A 24,457-nucleotide genomic window follows, 5' to 3' on the forward strand; every position below is an offset into this window, starting at 1 on the left:
CAAGAAAACTACATAACTTGCCTAGTCTAACTGAAACCAATTTATGAGAATGCATGTAACCCATGTGCAACAAAAGCAAAGTAGACCACCTGCCTGGATTATGTCTGGGGTTAAAGGGGCCTAGGCTCTATTATACCCAGGTATATTTTGGTCTAGCCCAGTTTATACTCTTGGTTACGGTCTCAGCCAATTAAATCCATCCATCGTACTCATACTCATTACTCATAGTATCACTAGAGTTCATCTTTGATAAATAAATACATAAATACATCTCCTACTGTGTTAAAAATGTAATGCAATATAAACCTGGGTTGCCTTATTCTATCATACAGACAACAAACAACAGAGCACTTTTGGGAATTAAATAACTATACTATCTGAAATATATGAAATGTAAATTTTACAACTCGAAACACATAGATTAATATTGTACTTCAGTAAAGGTGAATGCAGTTGTAATGTAATGCTCTATTAAGTGTCACTTTTGTAACCAAAAAGCCACTGCAATGTCACTACAAGTAAATACTTTACATTTTATTACTTTTGAACAGGTGTTGGCATTTAAAAATTTCCATAGGATTAGTATTGGTCTATCTGATGTGACAACAAACAGTATAATAACATAAGTTCTGTCAATGTTACACAAATTTTGATTTTTTCTGTTTGACATGAAATGTATATATTCTGTCTATACAGTTCACTGCTCTGCACAATAATGGGAAAATACAAATAAAATCTACTGCAATGATTTTCAGACATCCACTACAGCCCTGTTTCCCCACAAATCTCGAACACAGCAGTGTAGTGTGGAGACCCAAGTATATTAGTCAACTTATTTCTTGCCAACATGTGCCTACTTTAGGAAAAATGCGGGGGAAAAAATGGATTGATAACAAAACTCTGCACATTAGTACATTAGTAGATGTGAGATGATGAATAAGACATCGAGATTGACAAATGGCTTGGCCTCACTTTATCTCTGGGTGTAGTCTGGCCTAGGCCAAAGCATACCTGGGGTTAGTCTGGGCTGCAGTTAATCTGGCCTGTTACATTATGAACTACATATCTCAAAGATCCCAATAACACATTTGGAGAAGCTGAAACATACAGAGATATTTGATGCATGTAACAGCGCAGTCCAATTTACATTAGGCCTAGGCTAAATGAGGCCTTCAACTGCATGGGGTAACAACAGTTTATGCATTTCTGCCAAATGTGTGGTTATATGTATGATAGTCATTTTTAATCATTATAGCAGGTTTGTGCTTATGCTAAATTACTAGAAGCACCTAAATGAGTTGAAGCTCCTGATCTACACTTGATCTGCATGTATACTGGGACAAGAGTGGTCTGACAAGTTTTGGGGGCCCTCAGATTTCCCTGTACATGTAAACATATGCAAGACAGTGAAGTACTTTGGCGCATTATTTCTATTAATCTCACAATTTGTACATTTTTGTATGTTTATAAGTTGTACAATGTGACTTTTGCACAACATCACACCTTATTACACATAAGGAAAAGGCAAAGGATGTAGAAAGAATGGTGTTTATGGTACCTGAAAACTGTACAAACTCCATACAGTAAAGGTTATTTAAACATGGTCTTTAGGAAGAATAATGGAGAGCTGCCAGACGGATGACTCATTAGAAAAAGCCCAGTGTCAGTCGGTTCAGTTAGAAGACATGAAAGTCCAGGAAGTCCAAGTTCATGCTGGTATTGAGGGTCTGTTTAGCTAACATACACACACGTCCGTTAACATCTCCACAAAAACAGAGTCTCACCCAAACAACAAGTCAACCCAGTCACCCGGGAACAGTCTGTCAGCCTGCAGCTAAGTCAGACAGACCATAATGACTCTTTCTGTGAGAGTTTAGAGGTGGAATTACATCCAAATCCCAAACAATAAAATACATCATTGGAGATTGGTTACTGAACTGGTGCAGTGTTGGGTCATCTCCATGGCTTCAGATCCACACAGCTGAATAGCACAAGTTCATCTTCGGACAAGTGGATTTAATAGCACAGTATAATTATCCAAATCATTTATGTGCCTTATAAGGGAAAAGTCCACTTGTTTCTGGTAACCATTAACATTGTTTTATACCACAAATGGACAAACAGATTTCTGGACAAAACAAAACCTAATGAGATTGCTGGCCTGATGATATCTCAACATAACAGGAAAAAACACAGTCAGCTACCTATGCTGGTGAAATGCCACACATTTGCGTGTGCCTTAGTCCTTATGTGAACTTCATTTAGTTTTTAAAAAGACCTTGGATGGAGCTGTAGCTTTTTAAACCGCATTAGTGATACTTAAACCTTGGTTTTTCACATGGTTGAACTTGAAAGAATGTTCATGTATGGGAGTCTAATTGAAGTTTTTTATCCCACCAGAGGGTGCAAGGACTCAGACTGCTGCTGCACTGAGAAATGAAGCATCAGGCTAAAAACATTATCCGCTATGTGGTTTGGTTAGCTGCGCGGTGAAGCTAATTTCAGTGTTGGAATGTTTGGAATAAGTAAAGTTAGCAAACCTAATGACATCATGCAGTGAGGGGAAATGTTCTGAGCTATAAAAGAGGGACACAGTCTAAATGTGCGGGATTACTCAGATATGCATGCAGTGAAACAAAACAACGCAACAGCAATTTGATGAGGAAATGGGTAAAAGTCAGCTATGCCAAATATAGGTCACATAGGTTGCTAATTTTCTGTGGTTAGCTCTAAAATAAGGCTTCTAGGACGTTTTAGTTTAGTGTTTGCTATTATTTGTAATTATCTCAGTTTAAAAAAATCTGTCCATGGATCACATTTAACAAAACTAAAAGTATAATACTGAAGTGCCGGTTTCATTAATGCAAAGTCCGTAATAGGAGTCAAGCAGGTCGATTCAGATCTATAACGCCTTCCCTCAATGTTACTCTCGTCCATAAACTGCACGTAATGGAGAAACAAAAATGGTAAACTCTCAATTTGGTTCCTGCCCACACAACTGAACCCCCTCACCCTCGGGCCCCCCTGTGTGAATGTGGGTGTGTATACATATGAATGAGCGTGTCCATCTTCTCCCCCAGTTACACAGGATGCAAAGGTCAAAGGACAGGTTCAGAGGTCAAAGCCTGACTAAATAATTACCAGATAGTCTTTCCAACAACACACAACACACAACACACACACACACAGCAACACAACTATACAACTTGTTATTTTTGAAATGTCTGGACAGTGTCTTCCTTATATGACCCTTCAGTTTACGCACACCTTCAGCATACGCCTTTTTCTCTCTCTCTCTTTCTCTGTCTACAAGGAAACTCACACTCGCACCCAAACAAACCAAAGCCGGGGGAGCTGGCTTGTCCCCCTGACAGGCTATCAGTCAGGAAACACTGGGGTGAAAAGGAGAAGAGGGCAAGAGAGAGGGGTTGGGTAGCTAGATTTAGTCTGTCAGTCACAAAAGGTCAAAGGGCACGCTCAAAGCCCACTGACATGTATGCACACACTAGCATGCATGCATTTGCGCGCACACACACCGAAACGTTCATCAAAACAAGGTCAAAAGTGGAGGGCAGGCAGCTGGCTAAGGTTTAGCAAGAGAAAGAACAAGTAGACAGCTGGGTAGTTTTACTAGTGTCTGCCTTTTAAATACAGACTGAAAGAAAGTTTAAAGGGGACAAAAGTAAATGTTTACAGCAGGAAAGGAGCTGCAAGCACTTGATTCTAATGTTCTACAAGATCTCACCATGTTTTCAGTGTTTTGTTCTAGGGAGTGAGATATAAACCATTTAATAGAAAGCATGTGACGTCAGCGTAACACGTGGAGTAATAACTTTCTATGCAAGTGTTTGTTTTTATTAGGGCGTTGTACAATGAAACGCGAGGATTTTGCAATAAAAACAACATATGTGGGCATAAGTCCAATGCAATGCTTTGTTCCCCTTATGCAATCACTCAGCGGAGAGACACACATTTGTTATGGTCAGACAATGACAAGGCCATGCCAGAATTTAAAATTAAAATTCAGCATGGAGCAATGGAGCATGCTACCAATACCTATATAAATATGGAGTAGGAAAATATGTCATTCTATGATGGACACCTTGACCAGTGAAGGGGTTATAGCAGTGGTAGTGCTTGTGAATAGCCATATTGTAAGTCATTTGAAATTTCATAACATATAAAAGTACAACTCCAACTCAGTGCTGCACCAAACTAAAATTCTTATTCAGCCTTATATTTTTTGGGTAGTTCCGTGGGATATTCTAGCCACCTGCGGGGTCCTCCATCTGGCCCTTGACATAAGAGCATGAGAGGCTTGAATAATGATCTCATTGAGAGCAAAACAAGAGTCAGCCAGAAACAACTACAACATGGGTGGTCAAGGTAGAGCCGCCAGGTAAAGTGCAGGAGAAGAAGGGTTAGAGTGGTTAGAAGGGTCTAACATGTGCTTAGTGATGAGAGATCCAAGGTACTTTTAACCACCATTTTTATTACCTTGTCTCTTTTTGTCTGTTTTCTTGAGGCCCTTACTCAGATTGCATCGCTATACAAATTACTCATGCAGGTTGTTGACAACATTTTAACATTGGTCCATTCTTCTGAACAAGTGAAATCTTGCATACACAAAAGTTTCCAAACATTAAGATGTGTATGTCAACAAACAACTTCTTATAGTGTCTCTACATAGTACATGCTGGTTAAACACCACGTACTTTGACTGTCAAGTAATGCCATTTCCTTTTACAACTGTTATGTACTTTTACTTTCATGTATACCATATAAGGAGGGTAGAAGTGCAGAAAGCTACTGTAAATAGCATTAGATGAAATTTCACAGCTTTTTTCATTATCACTTTCAACTGGCCTCAGTCCAATTCTAAGGCTAGTATTTTCATAACTGTATTACCATGGACTAATATCCACATTTCCATTGCACTTTTCTGGACTATCAAGAAAGACATATTTTCTGCAAGGCATTTGTTTAGTTTAAAAAAAAAGGAGAGAGAGAGAGATTACTTTTTATTAATTTGACCTGTCTTCAAGAGGTGAGAAACAAATAAGGGTCTGCTTAAACATTCAGGCAAAAGGCGGCTCCTGCACTGATGCGCCATGGCTTTAGGCATGAAGTTGACGAAGGAGAAATAAGGTTAATCTTTCATTTGCCACACCATTTATATGTTTTTACAAAGCCACGTCAGGTACACTCGAAAATACATCCATCTTCACAAGTAATTTCATCTCACATTCAGAGCTGGGCTGGTATCTCTGCTGCACCTGCTGCAAACACTGTTTCTAATAAAGTCTGGACCAGTCCCAGAGGAGCACACTCATATTGCCTATATTGATCAGTTTAATCTTAAGTAATGCAAACTATATGCAACCGAGGTATTTCAACACATATTTAGGTGTGAAGTGTTTACTAAGTAAACAGTACGATGGCAGCTTCAGTTTGCACTTGGCATATCTAAAAACAAACATATACGGTATATCATGGGCTTGGAACCAAAAGGCATAAATGATATTTCACAGTAGGAAGGGAAATGCTTTGATGTGACTTTATGTGAAATTTTAAGTGCTAAATATGCATACAGATGACAGACTACTTATGCACCCACTTTTACCTATTAGGGAAACATACATAAACTATATGGGTTTAAAAACAAATACCAGATCCAAATTAGGCTTACTATTTAGTGGCATTACTCTGAGTCTTTTCAAAAGCATAAAAAGGAGTCAATGTAAAGAACTCAGTTTATATTAACATGCAGATATTAACATTCAGCACCAACATATAACAGAATATGTGAAAAATGATTAGAACAAGAGCAACTCATTTAGATCAAACTCTCAGATCAGTTTGGGCTTCATCCCACAATGCATCTAGCCATCTGATTGCATGGCTTTTGATTCTTATATTCAAGTTCATATCACTCAGACTACAAGAGTGCATTATTACAATACACTGTGACAATTCAAATCTATGTATAAAATCTCCACCCAAAGAACCACATTGGGAGTGGAAAGATTGCATGCAAACTTGCTAAATCAGGCGGCAAGGGGAAACAGCGGGTTGCACAATGGCACTCTTGTATTAATATCCCCTTCTACAATTGTTGGATCGTGACGCAAAAAGTCAAGTTAGTCTGGGAAAATACCAGCTTCCTGTTCTGTGCATGACTCCAGGGTGCAGACTCGGAGGAAGTGCTTGGCGTTGCCTTCTCACTAATGCACTCACTCAATGACCCTGTTTCTCTCCCTCTCTCTCTCCCTCTCTCCGTTTCTCTCTCTCTCTCCGCCTCTGTCTGCGCTGCTGCTGCTATTTGGCTGGCTCCCTGTTTACTCAGATCAAACTTGTCAGGAGAAGCCGAGCCAAGTTTAAACAAACACACATGCACCTACTTATCCCAGCTCCAAAAACACACCAAGTTTGTGAGGGCCTCCATCAATACTAAACTAAGAGAATCTCATGTGATGTGCTGAGATCATTAAAGTGTAGTATGCAGTTGGACACAAGTGTGCAAAGGGTTGGAGCTAGTGAGAAACTAAAATGCATTTTTTATTTTCTTGTATGGAACTTTTAGGCAGTGTTGGTAATGGGTTAAGACTAGCAGAATTTATTTTTGTGATTTATTATTATGATAAAATCTTTTATAATAACAAAATAGCAAAATTCTTATAAAAGTGCTAATTAAAAATAAAAAGAGAACAAATGTAGGTAGTAATATTTCATACAAGGGCACAAAGTCTGTATTTCTGCATGTTTGAAGGTAATTTTATAGCCCTTTCTCATGAGTCACATCTTTTTACATCTAGACAAATACACTTAAAAACATATTTTAGCATACTCCTGTTGGGTTGCCAAAATATCTTACTCAAAAAACATTGAAATATTCATGTTTGCCAACATCTCCCACCTTTATGAGATACCTTACCAAAGCACAATACACAGTATCTTCTATTAAAGCGCTCATACTACACTATTTTCTGATCTATGTTATAATATTGTTTCCTCCTCACAAACATATCTGGAGTTGTGTTTATTTCATTCACACATGTTAAACACAGAATATACTACATATATGGCTGAGCTCTTCTTTCAAAAAACATTCTGGTGCTCTTGTTGTTGTTGTGATGTCATGTGGTAATACAGGAAGTGCTCCATTATGTTTTTAAACTCCATACACCTTTACTACAATTTGGATGATTTCAGCCCTTGAATTGTCAATCTCTACTGAACTAAGAGTAAAAGACAGTTAAAAATATCAGCTCATTACATCCTATCCATTTTGAGCTCTGATGTTGTAGACAGTAGCCAGGCTGGCGTCACCTAATGCCTCTGCTAAATTTCATTTCTCTCCAGTGACTAGGTCAGGAATCAGCATACAGTGGACAATTTGTAAGAACCCCGGAAGTGCGAGTCCGGGCACCAACCAATCTGCGAAGGGCCATACATTCTGTGTTGGCAAAGATTCCCGAGATCGAGGATTTAAAGTCGAAACAAAGAGAATGTTTGGTGAATTTTATCAAGGGGAAAGATGTTATTGCTCTTCTTCCTACGTAATTTGGGAAAAGCTTAATATACCAGTTAGTCCCATTAGTGGTGCACTACATACATCATGACCAAATAGCAGCGATTGGTTAAATAAAAAAAAGTACCCGCCTATAGTCGAGCGAACGAATTCTAATGCTGCAAGGTCAGACGATTTCCACGAAGTGAAACTGGCTGATGAATCAGGCTATGTAGACAGACGAATAATAAAGGATTACTCAAACATGTGTGAATGAACAAAACACACTTTGGGTATGATTTTGATGAGGTAACAACATTCTAACATGACTTAAAGCTCAGTAGAGTCAATTTCATGTAATATAGGACCTTTAAGTATTTACTCCAACTAAACTTAAGACTCGCTGTCATAGTTTTATCATTTCAAGATACAACTAAAGCCTACGCTACCCATGTGCTTTTAATTTGGACTTTTAACTACCACATACTGCATTTCCTATTCAAACTTACACCACGCACATGGGAAGAAGGATGCAGGGGATTATATGAGGCTGTTCATGTATAATTCTGTGTTGTTTTTAGTCGAGCTCCTCTGCCCCAACTCCACTGGTGTTTAGAGCAAAATAACAGTGAAATCTCTTATCCTAACATAAGGCCATCCAACTAGTGGGGAGTGTGTCTCTCCTTAGGCAATACTCACCATGTTTCTGACCTCATCTGAACCACAGCACTTCTGGGAGACTTATGCTGATTATGTGAGCTCAAAGGGAATGATGAAGACGAGGATGGAGAGAGGGCCTACAAAATGCCCTCATTAGTTTTAGCAGAAAGTACAGTGTTTGGCGAGACAGAATCGCTCAACTGTACTAGAAAGTTTGAGTCAGTCATATGAAGCAAAATATTATTTATTATAAGAAGTATAAGGGAAAGTAATTAATCAAAAATATGTTGCAAGTGCAGCAGTACAGAAATTAAGAAGTACATAAGAGTTCATGATTATATATATATATATATACTATATATATATATATAGTAAGGATATGATGATTAAATGTTTTTATTGTGTTTAGTTAGTTTAGTTGTTTTTTCTTTATTTTTTCTCCTCTCAAATTGAGTTTGTTATCTCTAGAGGCACAAATAGGTAGATGAAGTGGTTGTGTCCTAGTATAGTACAGTATCGTCCCAGATATTGTATATTCAATTGAAAGGAAAATACACCTGATGCCCTGGGAGCCTTCTTAATACAGAGACACTATACAATCCACATGCAGCGGAGAGTCCAAATGTACTGTGCATGAGGTAGTTTGCAGAGAATGAAAGGAGGACAAAGTCACAGAGGGCAGAGTGAGAGTGAGGTGGAACATAGAGAAAGTGACAAGGAAAAGCCCGCGTGCAGTGTTGTGCAGCAGGGACGCAGACAGGGCCATGATAGAGTTGGCACTGGGAGCAAAGGTAGAGAAGGGGACTGATGAGTTTGAAGAAAGAGTTCAGCAAAGGCCCAGGATCCAATCAGAAAATTGTTTCTGATTCTGGTTTTTAATTTCGGCCAAAATCAGGTTTCAATAGTCACTTGCTCATAGCTTAGCTCCAACCTTGGTGAGTGAATGGGCACTCGTTTTGAGCAAAACACTTCTCACTGGCCCTGCGTGAACCATGCAAGTGCTCTGGAGCAGCAGCTCGGGACCAGACCATGTGGGATTAACTAACCCCTGTTCACCATGGCAACCGCAGGAATGACGGAGACCCCTTGTAGATTTGGTTTGAAGCAAGGCGGCTCATTGTTTGACACGGGTTTTTGTTAAATGAACAGGATAATGTATGAAGAGAGCACTGCATGAGTCAGCCACGGAGCACTGCTTTGATTTATCAATCTCATTAAAAGTGAGTCTTTTAATATGACTTTGAGATTGACACGGCTAATGACTTGTGAAATATAAACTGGAGGGTAATTTACCTTGTTGAAATGTGTTAATGATCACAAAAGATAAAAAAAAAGGACTAAGTTTTTTAAAATGCACAGTTTGTGGAAAATCTAAAATTATTATTATGACTTTTCATCCAAAACAAAAAGTTCACTTTTGTAGAGTGAAGAAATGCTTTGGGCACAAGTGGAAACACAGAGGGAAGCAGCGCTGGAAATCTCCATCATAAATAGATGATAATTTACTGATATAGATCAGAACCGCTGCACTAATCCTCAGATGAGATCAAATATGGAGAGGGATCGATGCAGTGAGCAGCAGAAATAAAAGCAGCCAAACAGTGAGTTTTACCAACTGTGTGGGGTCTCAGAGGTAGGCTGTTTACCACAGCACATACAATAACAGGACCACGCGTCTCATTCTCAAGTGCTTTCAGTGCATATGGCCACATCAGTTCCACACAGTCATACATATGCATTATCTCCTTAGATACCAAGTTTCCAACACAAAATAATTTAAGAGTCTCTAAGTGCATAGTGAGCACATTAAAGGGATTTAAAGTTAGTTTTACAGAGAGAGCCGTGGACGTGGAGAATGGCACAACAGCAGCCGCACATAAAAGCTCACACAAATACATAAAAACCTGCATGTGTCAAGCTCCTCAGCAGCTCATACATAAATGCATAACATTTTGCACATGAGCACATGTGCTGTATGGCTGTCTGCCTCCCACATGCTGGCTTTGTGACGCATAGGAAAAGTCATTAGGCCTGTACTTCCTCTACAAAAAGAAAAGAAAGAAGAAAAGCCCATTGCACATGAAACACACAGGAAACGTGTGGGTGACTGCTGGATCTGTATCACTCTAAATGTGTGTGTGTTTGCGTGTGCATGAGGCTCACGTGCACACCCATATGTCTGTCTGTATGCTTGCTCCTGTACGCTGCTGAATGCACACACATGCCCTTAGGCCCGGTCACCACTGTCCTGTAATTGCTTGGCTTTGATTGCCTTTTTTTCAGTCGGCCACAATTACAGTCAATTAAATCCTACCACCATGGGTCAGCTCCTTGCCACTGCAAGATATGCTCCGCTGGCCCAGCTAATACTGTTTACATTAGAGATTATTAGAGATTGTGATGAAAAATTTAACTTGAAAATGTTATCAAATCAAGCTTTTGACCAAGCAATGTTAAAGGGCAACTCAAAATGATTTTATCATAGTATAATGTCCAAAGGTTATAAAGGTCAAATAACTTGTCTTGTATGCAACTATTTATTATGTTTAAGTAACACTGACAGTAATGATGCTAATTATGGTAGTGCTTTAGAAGTACACAAAACAACAACAACAACAACAACAACAAAACAACAATGTAAATAGCTGTAATAGTATTAGTAGTTGTACTGTAATTATAGTCTTACAATAATAGAAGTAAATTCAAGGCTAAATTGTAATTTTAGTCCAAAATAAAATACCTACAGCTCAAAGCTGAATAAACAGTATATCGAATTTAGTGCAGATGAGTCTCCTTCCACCTGGCTCATATAACCACTGCTTAACATAATCACAATTATGTCTTTTGATGAATGATTAACTTTCTTAAATTTCACTTCCTCTGTTGGAGCTTCTGCTTTTGGGTGTAATTGTGTAACGTATCGCTTGACATATTCAAACATGTGCAGCCCAGAGCTCTCCTTGTGTGCCTGTCAGAAGCTATCATTTTTTTCACATCATGTCACAGCCAGCACCTCTATGTGATATTTAAACTGTGTGTGGGTGCGCATTTACGGCATCCTCTGTCAACCCCAACCAACTGTCCCTGTATACTGTACCCAGCGCATTGTATATTATGTAAATGTGTGGGTGTATTTATGTATATAGAGGACTGGCTTGGACTATTTAAATAATCCTTTTGGAACACTGAGCCAAAATGACATTTAAAAGAAGAAGACAAGAATACACATTGACAGAAATTCCCAAAGAAAGAAAGAGCTGGAGAGGATCCTGTGGTTTGGACATCTGCTAAAGCTTCAGGAAATTCAATCATTTTATGGCCGAGGGTGGAAGTCTTGGAGTACCTGCAGTAAATCATGTCAATGCACACAAACATATACTTGGCCACAAGGGAAATAGGTGAAGGACAACTTTTCCCACTTTATGGAGACAGGGCTGGCTGTAATACACACACGCACTCATAAGTGGATTAATGTGGACATGTGTGCCCATACGTCCCCCAAACATCTGTCCCCTCAGCAGGAGCCAGCGCACTAATAAACACCACATATGCAACAAACATGCACTGGGTTATTATTACATGCCCTGTCAGGTACACAATGGTATCAGCGTGGAGCTTTGTTGTACACGGAGTAACAAAGTGCTCAAGAACTACGCAAAGTTTCTTTTGGAAGTTTTGATGGAAAATCTAAGTCTGGTACAAGTATTATTTTAGTACTACAAGAAACTATAACTGTACAGGAGGTGCAAATGTTACAATGTAAGTATTAAATTAATGAAAGAACAACACAATATGGGTTTAGGCTGCATCACATACAAGCTATAGTATACAAGATCAAAGTCTGCCAATTAGGGATGTAACAATAACTGAAATATTGTTATATCATATCGTCAAAGTTCTCACAATAATATCGTGGACCATCACAATATATCATATTGCAAGTCTCTTTGCTTAAATTTTGGATTAAGTCTTGTCAAGGCATTTTAAGAGGAAAAAGTAGCATGTCAACAGTTTTTTTAGCCTCCACAAAATATCACAATAAACATCGTACCATGAAGTTCATACCGTGACAATATCAAATCATGAAAGTGGGATATTGTAACACCCCTACTGACAATAAATGCCCGAATGTCTCTCCCCACTCTTCACACTTTACAATATTTATTATGAACATTTTTAGCACTGAAGGGAACTGTTTTACTGCTTTAACCATTTCATACATATTTATTTTTTTACTTCCTCTGCCACTGGGGGTGATCAGCATATGGTCTAAACGTAACAGTATACTCTGAGCTGTATTAATTTCAAAACTGAAAAAATGTGGTTAACAAAATCCACCCAGTGAGTTCACATTACATAAAGCAGTAAATGTAGTTACTATCCACCTCTGCTGCTGAGTAATGTGAAACTCTCCCGTGATCCTGCATTGTGTTAAAGCCATTAGTCACCTGTTGCCTGTGCCTCCCTCTGGGCACGACTTTCTTTACATGGCTAAAGCTAACTGTTTGTAACATGTAGTCTGCTGGCACATGATGAAGGGAAGACGGTCTCGGAGCAGGGTTCACAGGCTCTAAACAGCGCACACAGCTCTGGAAATCCCCACGCACACACATGCACTTGTGCAGGTGTTGCTAGCTGCACTCTTTGCCCTCTGAGCTGTGCAAGTAACAACATTTCACCTCAAAGTGTGCTGCTTTTTCTTTTATGTTCCAATTTTAAAACGGCTTGGAAAGAAAATACATCTCCGGTGTAACTGCATGTGTGTGGCCTTTTTATACAGGGCTTTCACTTGGGCTGGTTTATATTTTTCTGATAAACCAACTGTAATTCCAACTTCAGAGTCAATATTTTCTGTAGTTAAGGGGAAATTATATGTGGGGGTGTTGACAGCTAACAGCGAAGGGAAGATCTAAAAGGTTATCTACAACCTGGAATGTGGGTTTGTACAAATAGTGGAAAAATACATAAAGAAAATACTACTTTTTCATTTTAACAAAGTATATTTAACTTTGGCCATGAAGTATTAGCAATAAATATAGTGATAATAGCTGAATAAAAGTCGGTTGTACCTTCAGCACACTCCAGTGGAAAATAAGGGTTAGTAGCGGGTCCATTAAAACTTGTAGTAGACATACAGTAGCAATAACAGTGCTTCAATTAAAGAAGTACTTTAATTTAAAAACAACTTTCTTAGATGAATAGTAATTATAAAAGTACAGCAATATAACTGTCACAAAATGCTACTAACTAATGAAACAGATTTACTGTTTTGAAATGAAAAAGCAGAGACGTTCTACTGCAACACCCAAACTGCAAGTAGGCCTCATTGGAAATATCAAATTTATTTCTGTGGACTTGCAGATGAGAAAGTCTGATTACCCATAAGGCATTAATGGTTATTTGGGTATGTTTGGCTGCATATTAAATTGCAGTTTAATTAGATCATAAATCCAAAAGGTAGTAATATCATAGGCTATTAGCATCTAGTGGCTATGAAACACATTACCTTAGTCCCATACCTTTGCACTTCATTCTGCGTACATTTTGACGGTGGAGCTGGGAAGTCAGTGAGGATTTCTCTGCTGTTAATTAAACCGTCTGTCTTGGAGAGAATTAAGGTCATGATCTCCCAGACCTCTCCACTCCCACATGCCCTGAGAAGAAAGGCAAGAAGAAGACAAGACTTAATGAACGAATAAAAGGATGAAATGACTTAATGAAGCGCCTAACGAGGCCGGCGGCCATTTAATAAGGGCTTATTAAAGCTTAATTAGAGCAATAATCCTGCTTGTTGGGAGTCGTTCAGTGTTGACTCGCGCTTGATTGTGTTTTTACGGCAACAGGATAAACAAGGAAGCATTGTCATTCAGGAGGAAGGAAGACGGCGGGCGTGCAGCAGGAAGTGGCTGCTGTAGATCAGGCACGAGGTGAGCACGCATCAGGGCTGTTTCATCACAAGACCTTTAAGGATAACTTCTTTTATTTAAACTTGAACTTTTGTTATCTCTTTCACAAGTCTCTTTCACAACGTAATACTGTCTTGAAAAAGTGGCAGATTTGGTTAGTCAGATCATGGGGTTTAACATCACAATTTAAAATCAGAAAGTGAAAAAAAGAAGATGACAAAACATCTTCCACTCAATTGATTAAATGTACATTTTCATATAACTTAAATATGTATACAATTTTTCAGATATATAGACAGAGACATTGTCTACGTGTGCTTTTTGAGTAATAAAACAACTGCAAAGTGGGTAGTTGTGAAGTACAGGCTGTAGCTATACTAGTAGGAATGATAAACATAACAACAACTAAATTACTAGTTCTCTTACATCCTTAAGACTGTAAATAAGATTAAAAGTCATTATGGTTAAGTCAATAGGCCTACATAATACAACAATAATGAACATACTAAAGCTCTAGCACATGGAGCCACTAATGAAGTTCCTTCACAGTAGACATCACCATGACTCACAGTTATATCACACTTGGAGCAGCTCTGTCTTAGGTAACAGCCAAACCCCATGTGAGCCACAGCGCCCCCTTGAGACTCACATTTTCATTATTCATACAGTGACGACATCAGTGCCCTACAATCTGACTCAAGCTATAGTCGTATCCCACTGGTACAGAGATGCCAGCTAAGCCCCGATGACAATGGCTTTCTACTAAAGCCTGTTAATCATTCATTTTATGTGTCTGATTCACAGTGTAAATGCCTTGGGCTCTTGTATGTGGTTAGTAATATCCCGGAGAGCCAGCGGTGAACAGAGGTAGTCATCCGCCTTCCCGAGCATGTGAGATCTTATAATCCAACCACATATACCACAAGGTGTCTTAATTAGAAGAGCAATTTGGAAAAAAACAAGTAGCTATTGTATATCACATCTCTGGTTGATGCACACACTAACACATAATTAGGTATGAGTACATCGATGCGTTGTGAAATTGCAAGTTTGAGCCAAAGATAGTGACTCCAAACTAAAGGGCTCTGTGGGGAAGCATATTATTATAATGAGCACATGTCAAAGATAAGAGCTTAGTCATGAGATTGAGCATTTGCCCCTAAGGTATGCAATAAACTCAGAAAATAGGTTCAGAAGATACAGACAATGCTGTAACAGATATAATTAGAATGTATTAACTGTGGCGCATTACAAGTGTCTTATATAAAGCACCATTCTTAACAATTTCATGGTCAATTCTGCTACAGCTGCCCAGGAGTAGACTGACTGAAGCAAGGTGACCCCTCTGACCCTCCAACCCTCACTCATACACTACATTCATATAGGCCTGATAATCATTATAACAAATTTTGAAGTACAATATATAGCTGATATAAATATATAGACAATAAACAATAATATTGAAACCCAGAAGTAGCAGAATGAAAGTTTATTACTTTAATTCAAACCTTTTAAAGGGACAGTTCGGACTTTTGGACATAGGACCTCATTTCCTAGTTAGCCAGAGTGTCGGAGATGTGTGGAGACACTTTATAAAATATTCTATCCAGTTCTTGTATTTGCAGAGGTCGCTGGTGCTAGACTAGTGCATGTTAATGACCATAGTTAGCCTGCCACTAAAAACTTACCACCCACTTCACAAAGCACCTGAAGCAAATCTATTATAAGACTGTTGATGTCAATAGAATAATTTTAGAAGTAAAACCAAACTTGCATGTGAAGGATTTATGTCTGAGCAGCAGCAGTGAATTGTACTTCCTGATAGAAAGCTTGGTAGCAGCGGACTGCGGAAAATAGTCCCTCAACATGCGACGAATCAAGCAATGTAAGTTTAGTTTTTTTTCAAACATCATTCTACCCACACAGACATTTACATCGACATGCCTGTGTAATAATAGATTTGTTTCTGGTGCTTTGTGGAGTCTTTTTATTGACAGACTAGCTATGGCCATTGACATGCACTAGCCTAGCACCAGTGACCTCTGCAAATAGAAGGATTGGATGGAATATTTTAAAAAGTGTCTCCACACGTCTCCAACACTTCGGACTGTCACATAAAACACTTTAAATCTTATTGTAAAGCCAAAAAAATAACCAGAAATTCAGTTTCAATTCCAGTAGTGAAAGAAATAGTTCACACACAAAAAAGTATAATTCCAGCTTTCATATATTGTATGATAAGTTTATGGAGTAGTATTATTGTGAAAGACCTACATTCATACACAGGCAAGGTGAGTGTCTCGCTCAAGGACAATATGCACTGATCTAAGCATTGTTCAAACGGATGACCTTTGTGTAGGTGTATGAGCTCTTTAACCATTGCGCCAGTGCCACCCAAATATAACATAGCCCCTGTGATTAAAAATACTGCACTTGAGCCAAGTGGGTGAGGGTGAGTGAGAGATTGGAGGGTTGCATTATGAAGGGTGTGGTAGTCTGGGTCCTGCTAGGTCACTGACCCCTAATTAAATTACTTAAGTAAACATATCTAGTTACATTCCACCTCTGAAGACCCCTTGTTCAACTCCCAAGTTCTATTGCAGGGAAAGATAGGATCAATGTCTCTGCTCTCCAAGTGCTTCTAGTTAAATCTGTTTATTTTTCAGATGACATCATTATCCCAGAATGCCTCACCACAGCCTACTTTTACAGCAGTGGAGGAGAGACTTAAGTTTAAAAAAAAAAAAAAACATTACACACCACAAACACGGGTCCTCTCCCCTTCACCCTTTTGGAAAATGCTGACCAAGATTCACCTTTCTACTGCTGTGGTAATCATCATTTCTCACCACACTGACACTTTTCAGAGTAAATCCACTACTCTTAAAAAAGAAACACTACAACTGATAGAAGCACTAGTGAAAGGATGGTTTTCATTACTTTGGTTGTTTCACGTTTGAGTCTGAAGATTTAATTATTCACTAAAATGAGCCCCTGTCTTGAATGAAAGACAATTAGAAAGATGATGGAATTTTTAATAAGGCAATTTAATCTTCCCAATGTGGTTATGATTTTTTTTGGTAATCCTTCTTATTTCCCCATTTTAAACTTGTTTTACACATGCTACAAATGTCTGGGAATGCTGCTCCTTAGCCCCATGCTGTGTGAGGTCACTCTCAAGAGGATTTTAACTGATCTTCAATATTCCCGTCTAAAACATATGGGAAATTGGAGGGGAAAATTGTGTGACAGCATTTCACAAGGATCCCTGACAGTCACAGTTCACGGACCATGTCTTTGGCTAGTCTGCCGCTATTTTAAAAACACACTCCCTTACGCAGTTATTTCCACAACGCCAAACAGCTGACGAATCCTGCAGAAGGACCAATAATCTCCCTGTTTCTTTTATGGATTTTTCTTCGCCTGGACACATGTCAATTGGATTTCAGTGGGAACTGGAGATTCTGTGGCATTGCTGGATAGAGCCAAAATACTATAGCTAACCCCACAAGAGTTCAGTTAATGGCCAATGTGATGTGTGCAGGGATGATGTGGTGTGTTGGAGTGCCAAAAGCAAAGTATGGTAGCTATATGGAAAACATCTCTCTCCAATATAAGTATAAGTCTACTGCCTGACGAGCCAGTCCCTTCTACATTCTGTCTGAATCCAGAAGGAACTGGAACTGTACAATAGAGGCTGAAAATCCCATTGTTTCCCAAAGACAGGGTCGTGACCCAAGAGATTTTTTTTTGGGTCGCCTGATATACACCTGATCTGAGTGTTGAGCTCTCCTCCTGCACCCCCGACTGGAATGCGCTACAAAAACGCCGACAGGCCCATCTATCTCATTAGAAATGCTGATATGTTAATACATATTTTGTATAATTTCTAATTATTTTGTATTTATTTTACTGACTATTTTGTTCCAGTGTTGCTGGTTCAACTGAATATTGAAAAGAACAAGAAATGGGCTGTATTTAATGCCCAAATAGACGACTTATGGATCCTTTTATTGTTAGTTCAATTACTGTTTTTCATTGCTTAAAACTTGAATAATACTAATTGTTCAGAGAGACACGATCACTCAGTCAACAATAAAATATCCTGTTTAATGCTGAATAATGGTCACATCCACCTTTATTTTGTGATTATGAATAATGTCTATTGACTTGGGTGGCGAAGGTTTGTGACTTTTAAAATATGGGTCCCCAGAAAAAAAGTTTGGAAAACACTGCTCTATCCTAACCAGAGACAGTCTAACCACAGCTGCTAATTTGCAGCATATGTCTCTTCAATTCAGAATGCAAATATGCTAAATTCTCATAACATTTCAGAACTAAATATATAGGTTCTTATGCCAGACATAAACAGTAGTTTGGTGCTTCAATTGCCTTTATGTCGTGTTATGTAAGTAGCCAAGCTTGTTTTTGACACAAACTGAGCACATGTCTCTCTGATTGGTTAATTTTCCCGTCAGTCAGACCCTGTGAAATCAGGATTAGAGCTCCAGATCCACTCACCTTTGGAAATTTTGTCACTACGTGAGTTTCTGGTTGGTCATATAACTTCATGCATAATTCCTCTTGATGAAAAGCTTCCAATCATTGAAGTGCCCATAATCTTGTAATTGGTCTTGCAATAAAAAACTTACTATATAATAACATGTTTCGACAACAACTGCTAGTCCTTCTTTGCCAGATTCTCTTATTTTAAAACACACTCCGTTATTTCCACAACGCCAAACAGCTGACAAATCCTGCAGAGGCGCCAATAATCTCTGCTTTTTCTGTTGTGTTTTTCTTCTCTATGCAGGCACGTGTCAATTTGAAGTCAGCGAGATTTGGGGTGCCAGGTATTGTTCTGCACAGCGAGGATGATGTCAACTTTCCTACAAGGTCTGAAGCAGCTGACAATTCCACCAAGCATGCCAAACCATCACATCATCTCAGAAATGTGCCTGCGCCTGGCCCCTGTCAGGTGTGCACCGGAGAGGTACAGGAAAGGGATGATGTCATTCTTACAAAAGAGCTCTAAATCTCAGGATCTACAGGCTCTATGGCGATGGTGCTTGTGAGTAGTACTAGTAGTCATATAGATGATGACAACATGATGCACTATTTCCCTCCATTGTCTAAATGAAACCACTGCACTCTAAAAGTAGTTTGTTTAGGCCCCACTGACCAAGAGCAAGACATGAGTAAGAGTGTATTCAAGGTCAGTGCATATTACAAGGGGAGATACAGGACACATAAAATTCAAATATTGGCGTGTACTAGTATAAGAGGTTACGAGGGGTTATCAGTGATTGAAAACATCAAAGTATGAGGAATGTTCTTTGTTGCTTTTGAAGATGAAGATTTCTTTCATCCAAGAGCTCTGGTAATAAATAAATTGTGTTCTTGGCCAGAGCACTCAAAATAGTGAATACAAGCTCAGGGTAAACACATAATTATGGTTTAATTTTGGTCATTGTGCTGTTACGTTTTGTTCATTGTAAATCACAATAAACAGTCTAATGATAATTTGCGGTGACGTCATTCTGGGGGTGATCTGCAAATATCTCTAAGGGTGGAACGTTTAGCTACCGAAAACATTTTAAAATTCAAGAAAAAGCACAGAATGGATTGAATTTTACACGAGCTTGTGATCAAAAGAGTTGTTCATGGTTCTGGTTAGGTGTTTGATTTTCAACAAAAAGGTGAGAGTGATGGACTGAAAAACTGTTGGCTAAGGGCATGTTTACACGAGAATGCTTGTGGGTAAAAACAACAAAATATTTTATTGGAAGTGCCTTTCGTTTAGACGGTGACAGAGTTTTTGGGGCTTAAAAGGCAAAAATCTGAAACGACCCTCCAGAGTGGAAAAACCGAATATGCTCCGAAGTAATGTTTCCGTCTACACTGTCCAAGACGCAAAACTCTAGTCAGATTTGCGCTTGTTGGGTACACGATTAAGTCACATACATCACCACCTAGTGTCACCACCTATGCCTAGGAATGGATCACCAATCAAATTCCACACAGTTTTCCGTCAGTGCACACAGATTTCATCCCCAAAACACCCATCTAACGCGGAATAAAAAGTGATGCCACTTTTGCGTCTTCTGTTCAGACCGTCATATAAATGTAGCCTAATGCTGGTTAATTTGTGACTGTAATGTTACGTGATAGAGACTTGTTTAACAGCCCAACATCTTGCCTGCTGTAATTCCAGGTAAACCAATTCTTGCTCGTCAAACTGCATTAAAATAATGCTAAGATGCCTCAGAGCAGTGCTTACAGTTAGCCTCACACCCCAAGGGAATGTTGCTGGCCCTGCTTCTTCACAGTGCCATTTCACTGTAAAAAGTGTCAGTTTTCCATTTATAGTGTTGTCATTTTTGAAATATGGCTATACAACTTTTTTCCACATTTGAGTATGATATAGAGACTGTTTTCTATATAATGTGGGCAGGGAGACATGCCTGAATGGATCAAAATAGAACTCTCAAGTCAATGATGAGGAAAACTTATATGACGTGGTTAAGAGCTCATCAATTTTACATATGTTTCCTTTAAGACTTTGTAAAATTTGGTTTGTATATGAACAACTGCCAAAAGTCTCTCACGGGATTTGAATGTGAGAAAGCCACAGGAGCTTTTGATAGTGCCGAGTATAGTGGTGCTCCAGACAGTTGGATGAGGGCAAAGTGATGCACTGTTTCCTTCCATTGTCTAAATGAAACCAATGCACTCAGCTGTATGAGAGGTGCTGGACCAGGCTAAGTCATGAGTCAGAGCAGAGTGCGCTCAAGGTCACTGCATAATACATGGGATGAATCGAGAAACATAAAAAGTGGTTTATTGGCATGTGCAAGGTCAAACATCAAACTGTGTTGCATTTGAAGATAGAAGTCATACTAATAACTCTCTCAGTACTATTCTTGGCAAATAATAACACATTAGATATCTTTTAATTTTGAGTTGGGGAATCACAATAGAAGGTGCATGAACTAAGATTAAAGGTAAAGATTTATTTATTATGTCTTCACACAAAAAATATTATGATCTATTGCCAAGATCTGTAATCAAAGCCCAGGTTTTCCAGGGCTAAATGCTGTATCAAGATGTATCCTGTGTGATGATTGTGGTATGTGACTCACTTAATGAACTCTTTGAATGATAGAGAGTAATGGCATACAAACCAGCCAAATCTGTGTTTTAATGTTGTTTCCTCATCACAAACATGCCTGGAGTTGTGTTTTGTTTCATTCACACATGTTTAACACACAAACCCTGCAGATTTAGGCTGACTACTCTCAGACAGAAAACTCCGTTCCATCGTGTGATGTCATATTGTAATACAGGAAGTGCTCCATTGTTTAAACTTTATACACCTTCACTGGAGGATTTCGGCCCTGGAATTGCCCATCTCTATTCAACAAAAGGTAAAATAGCAGTTAACTTAAAAACTACTGCTTCATGACAGCACAGGGTGAAACAGAGCTTTTGAGATGTAGACAGACTACATCTGTAAACAAAAGAGTTACTGAAATTAAAGTTACTCAAATCTATAAATAAAAGAGTTACTCAGACATGTGTGAATGAAATAAAACACATCTCCAAGTATGGATGATGAGAAATCAACATTATAACATGGCATAAAGCTCACAAAAGTACATTTTGCATAACATACGTCCCTTAAAAAGCTATTTTTAAAGAACATATGTGGTCACAAGCAGGAGGCAGACTCAGAAAATGTCTATATCACCCAAAAAATGAATTTATTCAAGTTCACTGTGGCATTGTGGCAAAAAAAACAAAAAAACAAAAAAAAAAAAAACAGAAATGAACGTAAATAATAAAAAACACATGTACCCCGGCTACACTGACCTGACTCACCTGAGAGGCTGAACTGAACTGATTTTATAGTTCCCCACAGGAAGTACCTCCCTCCAGGTCAGTACAATCTCACACACGGGTTAGATATCGTAGCAACTTTACCTGTCAACTAAAATTAGCCATTCAATTTGCTATAAGAGCCTAAGTCCCTTTTACATAAAAGTTCTTAAAATAAACTATAAACACTGAACTATTTAAATCAAATAAACAAAATCCATAAAACAAAAAAGAATTGAAACCAATTTTCCCCTCCACATGGTCTGGCCCAAAACCTACCCCCAGAGGCTATAAATACAGCCGTCCAAGGGCACGCCCCCTCTTTAGTGTCCAGACCACGTGGAGTAACAGGTATAAGCTTCAGTGTCTGAAATGTATAACCAAACTGAATAGATGTAACCAAATAAAATATATTTCAAGTAACTTGCATGTATTGTGATTAACGTAAAGGAAATAACAAGGACTAAATAAAACAAACCCAGGATACCAGTTAAGATGATTATTGATAGAATTGATGCATTAATGAGATGTGAAATGAAATGAAATTAAAGTGAGTATACAGGGTGAAAGGCCCTCTTTGTCACACGCTCACTTTTTTTAGTTCTTATATTGCCCCGTGTATAATCATGACCGTCAATGAACCAAACAAGTCTGCCATCCCCGGTGTGAGTGGTGCATGATGACAACATGATGCAATGTTCCCCTCCATTCTCCAAATGAAACCTCAGCACTCTGAAAGCAGCTCTTCGCTAAAGACCACACTGACCGGAGTCATGTTGCGTCATGAGTTACTTTGGATGACATGTGACCAAGGTCAGTGCATAAAACATGTATAATAGTGACACAGGAATCATAAAATTTAAATATGGTTTAGTCATACATCCATGTGAGAGGCCAAGAGGGTTTTCTGTGATTAAAAACTACACCATGAGTAATGTTTTGGTTACATTTAAACATATTAGTCTAACACAGATCACTTTATCAGATCACTTTATATGGTATTACATTATTCAACCCCGAAACATGAACGATAGGTACAATCCTCCAGCTACTGTAGCACTGCCCCTGACCAAACGGAGCTCAACATCTGGGGATAGGTGAAGGTGTCAAATGCAGACAACAAATTTCCCCAGGGAGACAATAAGGTGTACCCATAGACAATAAATATAAACGGACATACTTAACCTGTTCATAGGCGTGCTTCCAGCTCCATCAATATTGAAATGTTGTCACACCTCTTTCTGTAATTGCTGCAGTGAGCCTAGTCATTACTTAATTTGTTTTGTATTTACATGATCTTGGTGTTTTTATTTCACTATTTTGTATAATTCCAAATATGGAACTGGCTCCAAACTCGCCCCTATAGCTGCCAGCCTTGTGAGCCTCATTTGACTGGAGCCGAACACTATGGGTGTTGTCACAGTCACCTTAGTTCACTTCTTTATACCGTCTATGAGTGTACTTTAACTACGGGTGTGCAAAAATATTGAAATATCGATATATCCTTTCGTTTAAAGTGATGATACTGTATCGATACCGTGGGTTGCTGTATAGATACATCGGCAAGAGTATTTTTTAGTATATTTTACAAAATTATTTTGTTACCTTGCCACAGTTTTGTTGCTTGTTTAGAAGAAGGAAACTTTTTTATGCAACACTTTTGACATTTTCACTCTGTTTCACAGTAACTTTGCACAAGAAGTGGTTTTACAAAGACTTTTAGTATCACAGCCATGGTTTAGCTTTTATATTTTATTGAACCATGTTGAATCGATTTGAAATATATTGTATTGAATCAAAAGTGCACTGTATTGAGATATGTATCATATCGTGGCCTATGTATCGAGGTGTGTGTCGTATGGGCAACTTCTTAATGATACCCAGCCCGAACTTTAACCTTAATATTAGAGCCCGACCGATATGGATTTTGCTGTGGCCGATATGAAACCGATATAATGGAAGTTGGAGCTGCCGATAGCCGATATAATCGCCGATATATTTAGTGATGTAAAAATTCACTGTAAATGTTGAATTGTTTAAAAAACTTAGGTTTGGCTCTGGTGGATTTTAAATTGGGTTTATTTAGGCAACATTTATTGTTATTCTGCCTCTTTACATCATATTTACAGACAGTAGGTTGTCTTAATGGCATTTTTGCATCACATTCTAGACACTAGTGATGGGTATTCCAGTTCTTTTTAGAGAACCGGCTCTTTTGGCTCGGCTCACTAAAAGCTGCTGATTCAGATTGTTTTGTTGCAAGCAGGACTAAAGCACGTCTAAAGCAGGACTGAATCAGGACTGAACCAGGTCTAAACCAGGACTGAAAAAGGACTAAACCGGGACTTATTTATTTTATGCTAAACTACAGTCAAATATGCTCGTTTTTTTTTTTTTTTTTTTTTTTTTTTAATCCTACGTACACGCAAATTTCTCAAAGTTTCGTTTTTAGCCGCTGCCGCTGTCAAACCACGAATCTGCACGCGGCGTGAAGAGAAAAAAA

General features: G+C 38.6%; 1 long non-coding RNA gene across 4 annotated transcripts in view; it reads right to left on the bottom strand.

Annotated features, from left to right (window-relative positions):
* LOC129411722 (uncharacterized) overlaps positions 1-24,457 on the bottom strand; it is an 87,262-nt gene that overhangs the window by 9,274 nt on the left and 53,531 nt on the right. For 3 of the 4 annotated variants that reach the window (XR_008633428.1, XR_008633427.1, XR_008633425.1), the window contains exon 4: positions 13,677-13,824. This is a non-coding gene — a long non-coding RNA (uncharacterized LOC129411722). The remainder of the gene's footprint in view (positions 1-13,676; positions 13,825-24,457) is intronic. The other variant, XR_008633426.1, reaches the window with a different exon arrangement.

The sequence above is a fragment of the Boleophthalmus pectinirostris genome, unplaced genomic scaffold (assembly GCF_026225935.1).
Source record: "Boleophthalmus pectinirostris isolate CB_2022bp ecotype Guang Dong unplaced genomic scaffold, ASM2622593v1 HiC_scaffold_6, whole genome shotgun sequence".
NCBI classification, from domain to species: Eukaryota; Metazoa; Chordata; class Actinopteri; order Gobiiformes; family Gobiidae; genus Boleophthalmus; species Boleophthalmus pectinirostris.